Here is a 12,380-nt window from a genome sequence, read left to right on the forward strand (position 1 = left end):
TACAAGATTGTAGGCAGGTACAATTGCAATAGGGCTTGGTAGCTGCTACAGTGCAGTTTTTTAAGGTGTTTCTTTTGTGTGTTTTAGGATTAAAGCTTTCAATTGCGAGGTTTTTTTTGGAAAGGTGGATTTGCTGGCCGGATCTCTTGGAATAGCGCTGCGATATGAATGCATGATGACTTTTAAAGACTGGCTCTCTAAATGGTGTGTCTTGATTTGGTTTGTTTATTTCCACAAATCTTTATATTTTAGTAAAATTATATATATATATATATATATATATATATATATATATATATATATATATATATATAATTATTATTATTATTATTATTATTATTATTATTGTGTGTGTGTCTGTCAGTGCTACTATTAGCATGTGGTTTAAAAGTATACCTGTAGATACTGTTTCCTTGGTTTCTAACGTTTTATTAACATGAATTGTATTTACCTGTGGTTTTGTGACATATTGACACAATTGCGTCATTCTTCTGTAACTCTGAATCGGACAGTTTTCACTCAGTGTTTTTTATTGTTTCACTAGGTATTACTCGCGCTTATACTCAAGTTTGTAACATTGCACTACAATTGCATTTCATTAATTTACATCTGTTCCTCAAATAATAATTGTTTGTATTATATATATATATATATATATATATATATATATATATATATATATATAAACATTATTATTATTATGGTTATTTGTAGAGCAACGGGACAGATTCGTACTTAAATTTAGGTTCGGCATTCTTTAAAGATATAAGCTCAATTAATGTATATATAAATTCAAATCCAGCTATTTAAATATTATTCGGCTCAAAAAAGCTCAAATATTGTTAAAGGTTAATTAATTTGTAGGATTTATATTAATTATTTAAGGATTCACACAGAAACCTTAATTTATCTATCATAAATGCGTAGCTATAGGTTCGGAATACCGTTGTATTATTATTATTATTATTATTATTATTATTATTATTATATTACTACTGCTAGTACTTATGTGTCTTATTCTGGCTATATGTGTGTGTGTGTGTGTGTGTGTGTGTATATATATATATATATATATATATATATATATATATATATATAGTATTAACCTTCAACTGCAGCGACGCCAGTCCGATAGACATTTATGCACCGCAGATGTCTTCTAAATTAATTTCAAAATATGTAAACTTAATAAAAAAAAAAAAAAAAACTTCACATTTGACCGCTATGCACTTATACAAAAATAATAGTTGCGTTAATATCAAACTTTTATCATCATTATTATTGAATATGTTTAAGAACAGTTATATTCTCAACGGATGTCTAATCCGTATTAAATCGATTTTGTGAGGAAACAAACCTGAATTTGTGGACGAGGCCAGCTAGTCTCGCTGCGGAACGACCTGGAAGAGCAGCAGCGTCCGCAGCGTGTGCGTCGTCAGTGTAGTAATTGAGTGTGTTGATAAGTGGAAACATATTTTGAAATTCGACATTCTTTGGAAAGTCCGGTGTAGGAGTAATTCACAGCATTGTCATGTGTTTATATCTTTAAAAGAAAAGTCTACGAAATTGTACACGTTAACGCAATATAAATATTATGTATGTATGTATGTATTGCGTGATGCAGTTCGTATAAAAGACAAGTAATGTATATTCGCCGACTTCTCTGTTAATGTGTATTATTAAATGTGTAGGCTTTATTTGTGTGTTTGTGTGCATGTGTGTCTGTATCTTCATCATCTTTAACCTCTCTAAATCGCTGCTTCATGAAAGCTCCCCATTACTTTTGTACGGAAGGGCTGTTTTGGGCTGTCCTGATCTTATTCCAGTTTGCTCTTGCAAACGTCTGGCAACAGGGACATTCACATGTATACATGCACATACATACATACATACATACACACATAGTTCAATTGAACAACGTCCTTGTTTTGATGTGTAAAATAATAGATTGAAATACTGCGTGAACAAAGGAATATGTCAATGGTGTAGTCCTTTGCCTCCTGTGCCTTTATATACATATGTAAGTAGTTATTTAGAGCTGATTTAAATGCAATGTCAGTGCGCATATACTATTTTGAACTAATTGATTCCAATTTAATTCAGGACACAAAACAGCATTATCTTACATAAAACAACTGTGTGTTTCAGTGTGTGCGTGTGTTGGCAAACAGGAGGCAGTGTTCAAAACGTTAACTGAACAGATCTTGAGTTAAAGAGAGAGTCAGTGCAGTGCTGACTATATTTTATAGATGAAGCTGTTTGCTTGCAGAGTTACATAACCAATCTGCATTTGACATTAATGGTGATATGCTTTGAAGCTGATCAGACCAAATAATGATGCATCCAGTGAAATATTCATGAAAAAAATACAAATGTAATATATTTGTATTAACCTCTATATGTCTGCTGCTGTAATTAGAGGCAAAATGTTGGTATAGGTGAATCTCCGTATGAAAACGATGAAGACTGATCGAGTATAATGTAGTGGTATTGTTTCTCAGTGCTTGTTGGGTGAGTGAGTGGCTTTTTGGGTTCTTGTTATTTTTATCCCAGTGTACCTGGCCTGCTTCATCTACATCATCATGCCAGCCATAATAAATATCTTCCCACTTCTCTAGAGATAAGGAGGACAGATATTGGCAGACTGTTTGCTTTAAGTGTCAGAAAACATCAGCTCAAGTTCCAGAAGCCTGTAACGGAGGTTTATTAATTCTATAGTTTTTTGCATGTGAGGAAATCAAATAAACTTGAATGTGTGCACGGGGTTGAAAAACATAAATCCATTGATACTGTACAGTTTTTTTTTTCCTGAGGATGAAAATGAAGCCGTTGATCTATTCTTTTATACATTCTCTTTAATGTGCTAACATTTAAAGGAGCACATATAACCTCTAGATCACAGAAAAGAAATCAACCAAACACTTGTTTTCAGGGAGGATTAGCTAGTACATTGTTCCTGTTATTTCTGGGGATACATTCATATTTTTATGTAATTGTAGTTTGGTTTTATTGACTAGCGTTAGTATTACAAGCACTGCAATCTGGTTTTAGAGTTTGATGACTGAAATACTTAAATTTATAACCTCTGAACTTTGTCAGCAGTCAGTACGCTCAGCAGGTACTGAAACTTTATTAAAACCAGATATTCGGTGGTGTCTCTTTCAAACTCTAATATCAGATAAATATTTTGCACCTCAACTTTCCCGCTGTGCAACTTTTTTTTTTCCTTGTTCTTCCCCGCATGCCGTGAGAGAGAGGGTGCGTTTTGTAGGGATTATCACCTCTTAATCGAATGCATCTGTAGTGGGTCAGCCACAGCTCTGCCTTAGTACAACTCACCTTACCTCTCCATCGCTTATGCATTCAGGCAAGCAACAGAGCTCGGCCTTGACCTTGAGCATAAAGCTGAAACTGTTCCTGATCAGTTTTCATGTACCACATGCCTGCTTTTCCTGTCGGATCGCGGTCTGTCTGTCTCTCGCCCGCCTAATTTATCCACTGTAAAATATGAGGCTGGTGATACAGTATGTGCCTATGTCTGCACGTATGCATGCATGATTGTAGAAATCAATACAATGACTTATACATTCTCTAATTTAGGAAGCGCATGTGACCCTTGAAACATTGCCTTTTGTGAGAGCTCCTTTATATACAGCACGCAATCCCGTTACAGTTCAATACAGACTTTTTTTTTTTTTTTTTTTTTTTTTTTTTTTCCTTTTTTCCAGCAAGACTGATTCTTCCTGTCAGAAACGTCCGGAATGCTACTCCTTGTCAGACAGTTAAAATATTAAGCGACGCATCAGAGTCAGGACAGACAATGAGGGTCCTGTAACTGTGCAGCTAAAAAGATATGTTCCAGCAATTCATTAACAATCCCTTCGTTTTTGTATTTATGTAATTACACATCAGAGACGGAAAGAAAGAAAGCATTAGTATTATTATTAGTCTATATTAAGATGGCTTTTTATTTTGTTTTGCAATAACTGAAGAAGTATGAAAAAGGTTAGTTTAATTTTTTTTTGATCAGTTAGATGGAATATTTGGACAGCACTGATGTGTCAAGATCCAAAAAAAATAAAAATAATCTTTCTTACAGGAAAACAAGACAACTCTTAAGTCAACGCATAAATCAACTGAGCTTGGCAACGCAGTGTTTTTTAAAATCTGAAAAAGTATTGCTGCCTTCGATTCACTGAAGTCATTTAGAAAAACCTGCTTACTTATGCTGTCACTCCTGAATCCTTATATTTACATAATGATTAAAGCCAAATGCCTTTGCAAAGCATTTGTTTTGAAAATCAGGATTACTGCCTCTCAAGTGTCCCACTAGTTATTTAGACCCGCAGACATGTACAATGTAATGAAAAGCGGAATGCAAAGTACAGAGACAGTCAGTCTTTGGCATTGCCCTGAAATATATGTGTATGCCACTACCTTTAGGTGGCAAGAAACCTAGGGCAGTCACAATGCAGAAAATGTTAGCATTTTTGAAATTACATATTAAATTATTTTGCCAAGTATGGTTATAGAAATAACACAAGTGAATTTTAAACAAATCCTCATACATTTCTGACACAATAAAGCACATAATATGTCTGATTATAGTCAGTGTTTAATATACATTTCTAAATCTGATGAAACCCATGACATTCAGTTTAAAAATGCATTCCCTTCTTTCAAAATCATGCCAAGAAATGTAAGAGATACCAAAACTGTTTTCTGATGCTGATTTGCTCCTGATCAGTTGCAACTTTCTTCCACACTGAAAACACTGAAAGACGCACATATTTTTTTCAACCTGTAATTAATTAATGTTCATGGTTTGGATGGGGGTGTGTGTATGTGTATGTGTGTGTGTGTGTGTGTGGGGCGGGGGGGGTGTAGGAAAAAAAAAACTTTTAAGTTCAGTGATTTACTCCCCACGTGTACTAGCTTTGTGAGTCTTACTCCATCATCAGGCCGTACAACAAAGAAATAGAAGCAGTGTAATAGCTGTCAGGTCTTTATGGCAAAGAAATATGTTAATTGGTGTTAATAATAGTTGTTCTCTGTCTCTGTTAATAATCCTATTATTTCCAGACAAATTAGGTAATTTCCGTTTTATTTTTCTCGTCTTTCAGAGAGATTGTCATCTATCCGTTTGATGTAAGGGAATGCAAAATGTAGCTCAGTTAAGAAAAAAGGAGAGAAAAAAAAAAGGACAGCTATCAAGAGTTTGGTACCTACTGGGTCAAACTGCTGACTTGAAAGCGTACCGAATGCAAAGGGAATTCTTAAATAAAAACATTAATCGTGTTATCATTTAAGATGTGTGTCATCAGCGTTAGCATCACCATAGAGCAGAGTAATAACATACCACACTGGCCAGGGCTTCGTTGTGCTCTTTATCTTTCTGGATTCCCTTCGTCGTGGCAGTACGGAATCACGATTGTGTTATTTTAGGAAATATGCTATCTATAGGGTTCCCGACTTTAATTTTTATTTCTCCCCCCAGACTGTGTCCTTTCATTTGTTTTACTCTCCATGCTGCATTAGCAGACTGCTCCCCTGAGTGTCAGAGACTGGGTACAATGTAGCCAGAGGCATCTACAGACCTTGTAGTGATCGCTATTGTAGGCAAAAGCCATATGTGTTTAAACCAAGAACAACAACAAAAAACACCAAACATAAACAAATAATAAAACGACAACAACAAGAAAACTTTATTTATTTTGCTGTTATAAGTGGATAGATAAGTTGTGTTCCTGGAGACTGGGGAATGGGGGGGGAAATACAAAAATTAATTAATTGCTTGTGTTCTGGAGGCTGATCCATTCCCCCTCTCCAATATGGAATGCTTGTCAGCTTTCCTGATAAATGACTGCATGCATTTGCATAGATTTTACATTAATACAATTTAGTTTTATTTGCAAAAACTAGTTTACATAATAATGCAGAAAATTAGTAATATGCTTCATGTTCTCAAAGCCAGCGGATTACTTACTGCCGACAGTGATATATTTCGATGCTGGTATCATCAGCAAACAGCGTCACTGCTTAAAACGACATGGCTGCAGTTTCGCTCGTTTTATTGCGGCATTGTCAAGGGGGGCTTTATCTATTAAATGGGAGTAGTACAGAAAGTATTTGTCAGGTTGGAAGAAGGATTCCCAGTTTTCTGTTTATTTTATATTTATTTACTGTTATTTCCTTATTTCTGCTTCTGTGTCTTGTAATGGTTTGTTGTGAACAGTTATGGCTCCCAAATCTAGCTTGGGGGAAGGCTTTGTTGAACAGCATGGTATTTGGAAATTAAGTAATTTCATTGTGTAAGTGCATATGGTGAATAAATCACTGTGTCCTTTTGTAAGTTGTAGAGCCCACTTCCCAAAGATATGAACTGCAGTTTGTACCAGAGGAAGCGAATATTTGGAATTTACTGGCTGATTTTATGGCTTCAAAATCAATGACTAAAACACTTACAGCACTTTTATTTCTACACATATTTAAGGAAGCCTCTTTTATAGGGGAAATGTTTTATGTTTAACTGCAGAGCAATCAACTCATTTTATTTTTGCTTTAAGAAACTATAAAATCCTTGCTTCGAGGTAAAAGAAGTAGGCTAAATAAAAATAAAAAGAACAATAAATACGCACACACACAAAAACACCTAAAATTCTTCCGCCCTGGTTCTCTATTAATGAAATGCTGCTTGCAAAGCCCATGATAAAATTAGGCCATGTAACCCAAATAAAGGATGAAGGCTTCATAATTGCCAGTCCTTGAGATCTGAGATGCCGGGTGCCAACTGTCAGTGCTTCAGCTAATGATGACAAATGTCTCTCTATGCAGATTGTGGTGAGAGCAGGCTGCTACTAGCAAAGCAAGCCAGGGTGTTTCATCTGTGATTTTGCCCATCCGTAAAGACCTCGGGTTTGCATGGGAAACTGGCCTGCACAAATAAAATGGGGGGAAGAAATATACATGTGTAATATGTACATGATGTAACTATGATGTGGTCCACTGATATTTGCTAAATAAAAGGAACAATAAAACTTCTGCCTGCTTTTTCTACCTGTGAGGATTAACACAATTTGTTTTACTTAAAAAGCTAAATAATTTCTCACACAAATATGTCAATGTATATACATTGATTTGTTTGTTATTATAAATATAAAGAACATTTAAAAAACAAATCTATGGCACATACACATTTGTAGCTTCCACTTTAGGTTTGGACTCTAATGCTGGAGTCTTGTAACCATTTTATGTTAAAAATTTAGTATTTTGTGTATGCACTCATGAGAAATAAAATGGGAGTGATTAACTGCCAACAGTCAAAATAAATACATTTAACAGTATGCTGAAAATTCCTGTTTTGCTATGTACTGTACATTGCTGCTTAAAAATAAAATAAAAATGTAGTATTTAGAAAATTCAGTGTTTTTCTAAAATACAGTGAATGTTTATAAAGATATATTTTGGTGTAATAGGAAAATTAGCAAAGAACAGTTTCATGTTTTAAACAAAATCATTTAATATTTGAAGTGTTTTGGATAGAATATTTTAACATTTTAAGTCTGGTAGGGCTTTTTAGTCATTTGCATACTGTATTTGGGGATATTTTTGTTTTGTTGTATATTGCTTTGAACGATTTGGATTTTTGTATTGATTTCATTTTTTATATTTGTATTTACATTAACCAGGTACGTTTGCAAGAGTTATTTATTTTACCTTTTAACATCACTGCTGTTGCTGTTGGTCAGTCCTGTATATTTTCAGACATCGGTCTTTGAAATTAGATTCAGTTTTCATGGGGTGCCATAAATCCTAAAGCATTTAAAAGCTAAAATCACTGGGGCTAAAATAAATAAAACACGGAACCTTATTAACAGGACGCAAAAGACTCATTTATTTTAAAAGGAATCATGACTCGAAGGCATATAGTATATGTTTCTAGAACTGCACGGCTTTATAAAAACAAAGGCCATACACTTAAAATGTGAAAATTACTGGATTGGATGCTTTGGAAGTGTTTTTGAAATGCATGGCAAATTCACTAAGCTTTAAACCAATCCTGCTGGCAGCATTATTTTGAACTGATCTGTTAACAATTAAAATCTCGACCCATTACCTTTCTAATCAAAATTTACTTCGCATTTCCTTTTTCTCTTTCCTTTTTTTTCTCTTTTGCACTCTGCCCTATTATGTCTTGACAGAAGCGGCACAGTATTGTTGCAAAACCCATAAATCTGATTTCACTTACTGTGACGCGGGGGCCTTGCTAATAAAAGAGCAAAACTGTTGTGTTTCATGCACAGATTTCCCCAATTTGTTGCATGAATGGGTTTTGAAAGAGGTCCCACTTTGTATGAAAGGAGCTCCTTTTTTGTTTGGTTTTGCCCCATCTGTGTCATCTGGTGGTCTGTGCAAGAGGCGGTGTCTTCCAGTGAACCCCAGAGTGCCAGGCAGTTGTTTTATGGACTCTGTATATTGTTGGTGGGAGTTCATAAGTTGGCTGCACCATTGTGTGCCTTCCCCAGCTGACACGTGTGAATTCACTACAGCATATTGAGAGATAATTTTGACTAATGAAACCAGGAGCCCGGCTTGTTCGTAATGTGATTTATATTCTCTCCTCTTTTTTCTTTTCTTTTTTTTTTCTCCTCCTCCTAGGGTGTTCATTTTACTTAAGCCTGGTGGTAATCGATAGCTTGTGCGTGGGGATTACACTTGTGAAGGTTTTGCTCATTCCTTTCACATTGTTCCTCTTTCTTTTGCAGTCTCTCTAAAGACTACACTTTTAGTTTCTCCAGTGTATCATAGCTTCATTTGTCTGTAAAAAATCAATATGAAGACCATTCGCATTTGCATCGAATTGACTGTGAGCCGTTAAATGGAACATTTTATTTGGAGCTGGAAATAAAAGGGCCCTTTTAAACTGGATGAAAATTAAACAAATAAAGATACAAATTGTTTTCCTGCTTTGTGTTGTATTTATTTTTCTCATATTTAAGTCCCAGCATTTTCACTTTGATATTGTAACAACAAATATATAATCAAATGGAGGTTAGTGCTTCGTTACGGTTTCAACGCAGTGCCAATATGAACGCACCACATCTCTTCCGCAAGAGTAAAGTGATACGTGATGGCTGGATTTCAACTTGTTCAAAGCCTTAGCCAATATTGTTGCTACTGCTAGTCCCATAGCTCCCACTGGTGCTGCCACACGGAAGGCATGGTTTCATATTGTAGCCATTTTTTATTATTTTTTTAAGCTAGTTTAATATAAGGAATCAAAAAAGAGGGAGAGCGAGAGGCAGTGAGATTTTTTTTTTTTTAATTTATTGTTAGACAAAGACTGCAGCCCATCACTTGGAGACATTTTGTCTACTTTGATTAGTCATGGATCCTGTTAGCGTAGCCGAATATTTTGCTCTCGTTAATAAGGCGAACAATGGGAAATTGCAGGCAAGTGTGGCTCTGTGCAAATCTGCTGTTTTAGATTCTCCTTTAGCCTGAAAAATAACAGATGGGGCAAATGGCCAAATACTGATCTTACATGCTTATTATTGTGTCTTAAAAATGCATACAATATGTCAGCGTATTCATTCATGTTCATTTCCCCATTTTTTTAACATTATTTAAAACCACCTACCTTCAGTTCCTCATCTTAGTCTCAGCATTCAGGTGATAGCATTTTATTCACCCCATGCGCATTTAAAGAGGATCGGTATTCTTGCGCTGCCTGTTTAAATATTTATTTTAAATTCATATTTTTTGTTTTATCAGTGATTAACAGTTACTTAGCACAATGTTAACTGGGTACAACATCAATTTAAAGCACGGTAGCACTAAAATCATTTACATTTTTGAGAAAAGCAGAAAAATCTGTTTTTAGTTTTCAGTTTCCACTATTACTCTGACTTCTGAACTGAATATGGACCTGGAAGACTTAAACTGTATTTTATGATGGAAATTGGGTCAAGTGTTAAGTTATCTTGTTCCTGTTCTGTCATTCCTACAAATGCTTACGTGATGTTTACAAATGTTTTACACCTTACAAGCACTTTGACGTTCTGTTACATTACTTTCAGCCCATATCTACTGGATCGGTGTCAAGGAGCACCAAAATACCTTATTTTTGGAAACTTTGAAAAATTTGAATGAAACACCCGACTGTGTTCTGATTGTATTGGTAACTATAATAATTATAAGTTGTTCATGTTGGAAAACATAATGACACACAAAGCATTTTGGTTGTTCAGAAGATCATCCAGTGGTCCTAATTGGGTATATCCTTGTGATGTGCAGGAGTAATTAAGTGGTGTTGCCATGTTCAGAACTGTTATGAAAACCCAGAAGATGTGGCATCAGTGAACAGTTTTGAACAGAGCCAGTTTTACTGCCCCCAGGCTGCTTTCTACTGTGAATGTGACCTCTGGTGAAAAAGCCATTTTTCCATCGGTATATTGTAAATAATGAAACATTAGTGTGCAGCACTTTCCTTTACTATTAAGTATGTATCTAGGGTAGGGAAGAGAGGAGAAGGTTGAATTTCTCATTGTCTTCTAAGGTGTGCTGCAGGAAGAATGAAAAGAGAAAAAAAGGAATAAAAAAGAAAATGTAAAAAAAGAGAGGTTTCTATTCTACCTGGTTGAAATTCAAACTATTTTATTATGGTGTCAATTCTCCGGTTTTGGCAGGGCTTCTGAGGTGTCTTCACACAAAAGATCTACCACAGTGAATGAATGCTAGTGTTGACACCACCTAACAAGCAGGGATTATGCGTTTACAGAAGAAGTAATATGATAGGTCAAGTATAAGAGGCACTTCTCAAGAGCACTTCACTATATAATGAATGATTGACTCGAAAGTGAGGAGCTGCCACTCGCTGGCTGGGATTGTGTGTTGATGCCTGCCTTACCACTCCAAAGCTCCCTTGATCACGTTCAGCTGCTCTATTCTCATGTGATGAATAATAGTGCAGGAAAGCTGCTTTCCTGTCTCATTTTTCTTGCTAATTTACACATTTAAGATATTTTTGTTTGCTTATTTGCGATTCCCTTTTGTCAAAGAACTGCTCTCCTGTTTTTTGTTTTGTTTCTCTCTTTTTTTTTTGCCTCAGGGCTATGAACTAATTTGAGCTTCTATAATTACTGCATGTTTTACACCTGTCTGTGTGCAGCACAGTCTGTTTTTGCATTCCTCCTCCTGTAATTAGGCGTTATTTGAAATTATTTACTCCTGTTCTTCTTCTTTTCTCGTTATCTGACAGAGGTTTGTGTTTTCATGCACAGATGAAGCTATGATACTCTAGTGCACAGACACAGGGCACTACTGAGCTCTAAAGCACAAAACGACCTCTCGGAGTTCACGGAGGACAAATGAAGGCAGCCTGTTCAGACAGTTGTGTTTCAAACAATATTGAGGCAAGGGCTCTAGAGCTTTGTTCGCACTGAATGAAACCGTGGTTGTAGCCGTTTTAAGACCATTAAAGCTCTGAATGCACAGCACAATACAGAGAGCAGGGCTTCATTGTGGCCAAGCTTTCTTTTTGGCGTTGCCTGTGAAATTCAAATCGGGTTTCTCCCCAAACAAGAAGACAATAAAATAAAATAAAATAAAAACATATATATTTGTCTTTTTTCTTTTTGTCATTGTTTTGTACTTTGTTTTTCAACTAGATCATGCTGAACTGGTCAAACAGAGTCCAGACCTAATTTCAGATTAAAAAAAAGAAAAGAATGGAAGAAAGAAGTCCCAGTTGAATAAACTATGCCTGCATTTCTTCTTCAAGCTATTCTCAATCCAATTAGGAGTTTAACAAGGGTCAAATTAAGGGGGACTTTACGCTTTAGATTGTCAGCATTAGCAGGGCGGCTGTGCGCTGTGGCGGTGGGGGGAGGTGTGGGGATGGGACAGACACAAAGCTGTCATTCTCCATGTGGTGAAGCCCTGAGCCCCGATGGGGGAGCTCAGCAGGCCAGAAACAACATTTGCCATTGTCCTGTGGGCCTGCTGTCTTGTAGGATCAGCTGGTGTATCACTGCTCTGGGGTTACAGGTGCTACCTTGGGTTTGCGTAGAACAGCTCCACTCGGCCTTCTGTTTCTCTCCAGAAGCATGTTGTTATTGGCTTTAGTGGGCTGTGGAAGACACCGAGTCAAGACGCCTCTTGAGCACTCATTATTTTCTGAACCGATGACACCTAGCAGATTCTGCTCTCTCTTTCCCCATTGACAATACACTGAAAATTCACTTACTGCTGACTTTCTGCTGCTCTGTGGATCACTCTAATTTTAGCTCACACTCCAACTGGGAATCGGATGTGTTCAGGTGTGTGTGTTTGTGTTTATATTACTGGGCAGGAGCAGTAATGAAAAAAACAATCTGTAC

At 36.1% G+C, this 12,380-nt stretch overlaps 1 protein-coding gene across 1 annotated transcript in view; it reads left to right on the forward strand.

The window, feature by feature from the left end:
• The window catches only part of nbeaa (neurobeachin a), a 320,946-nt gene that overhangs the window by 236,474 nt on the left and 72,092 nt on the right, over positions 1–12,380 (forward strand). The gene's annotated exons all lie outside the window — the stretch shown is intronic.

This window comes from Amia ocellicauda, chromosome 3, assembly GCF_036373705.1.
Source record: "Amia ocellicauda isolate fAmiCal2 chromosome 3, fAmiCal2.hap1, whole genome shotgun sequence".
Lineage (NCBI taxonomy): Eukaryota > Metazoa > Chordata > Actinopteri > Amiiformes > Amiidae > Amia > Amia ocellicauda.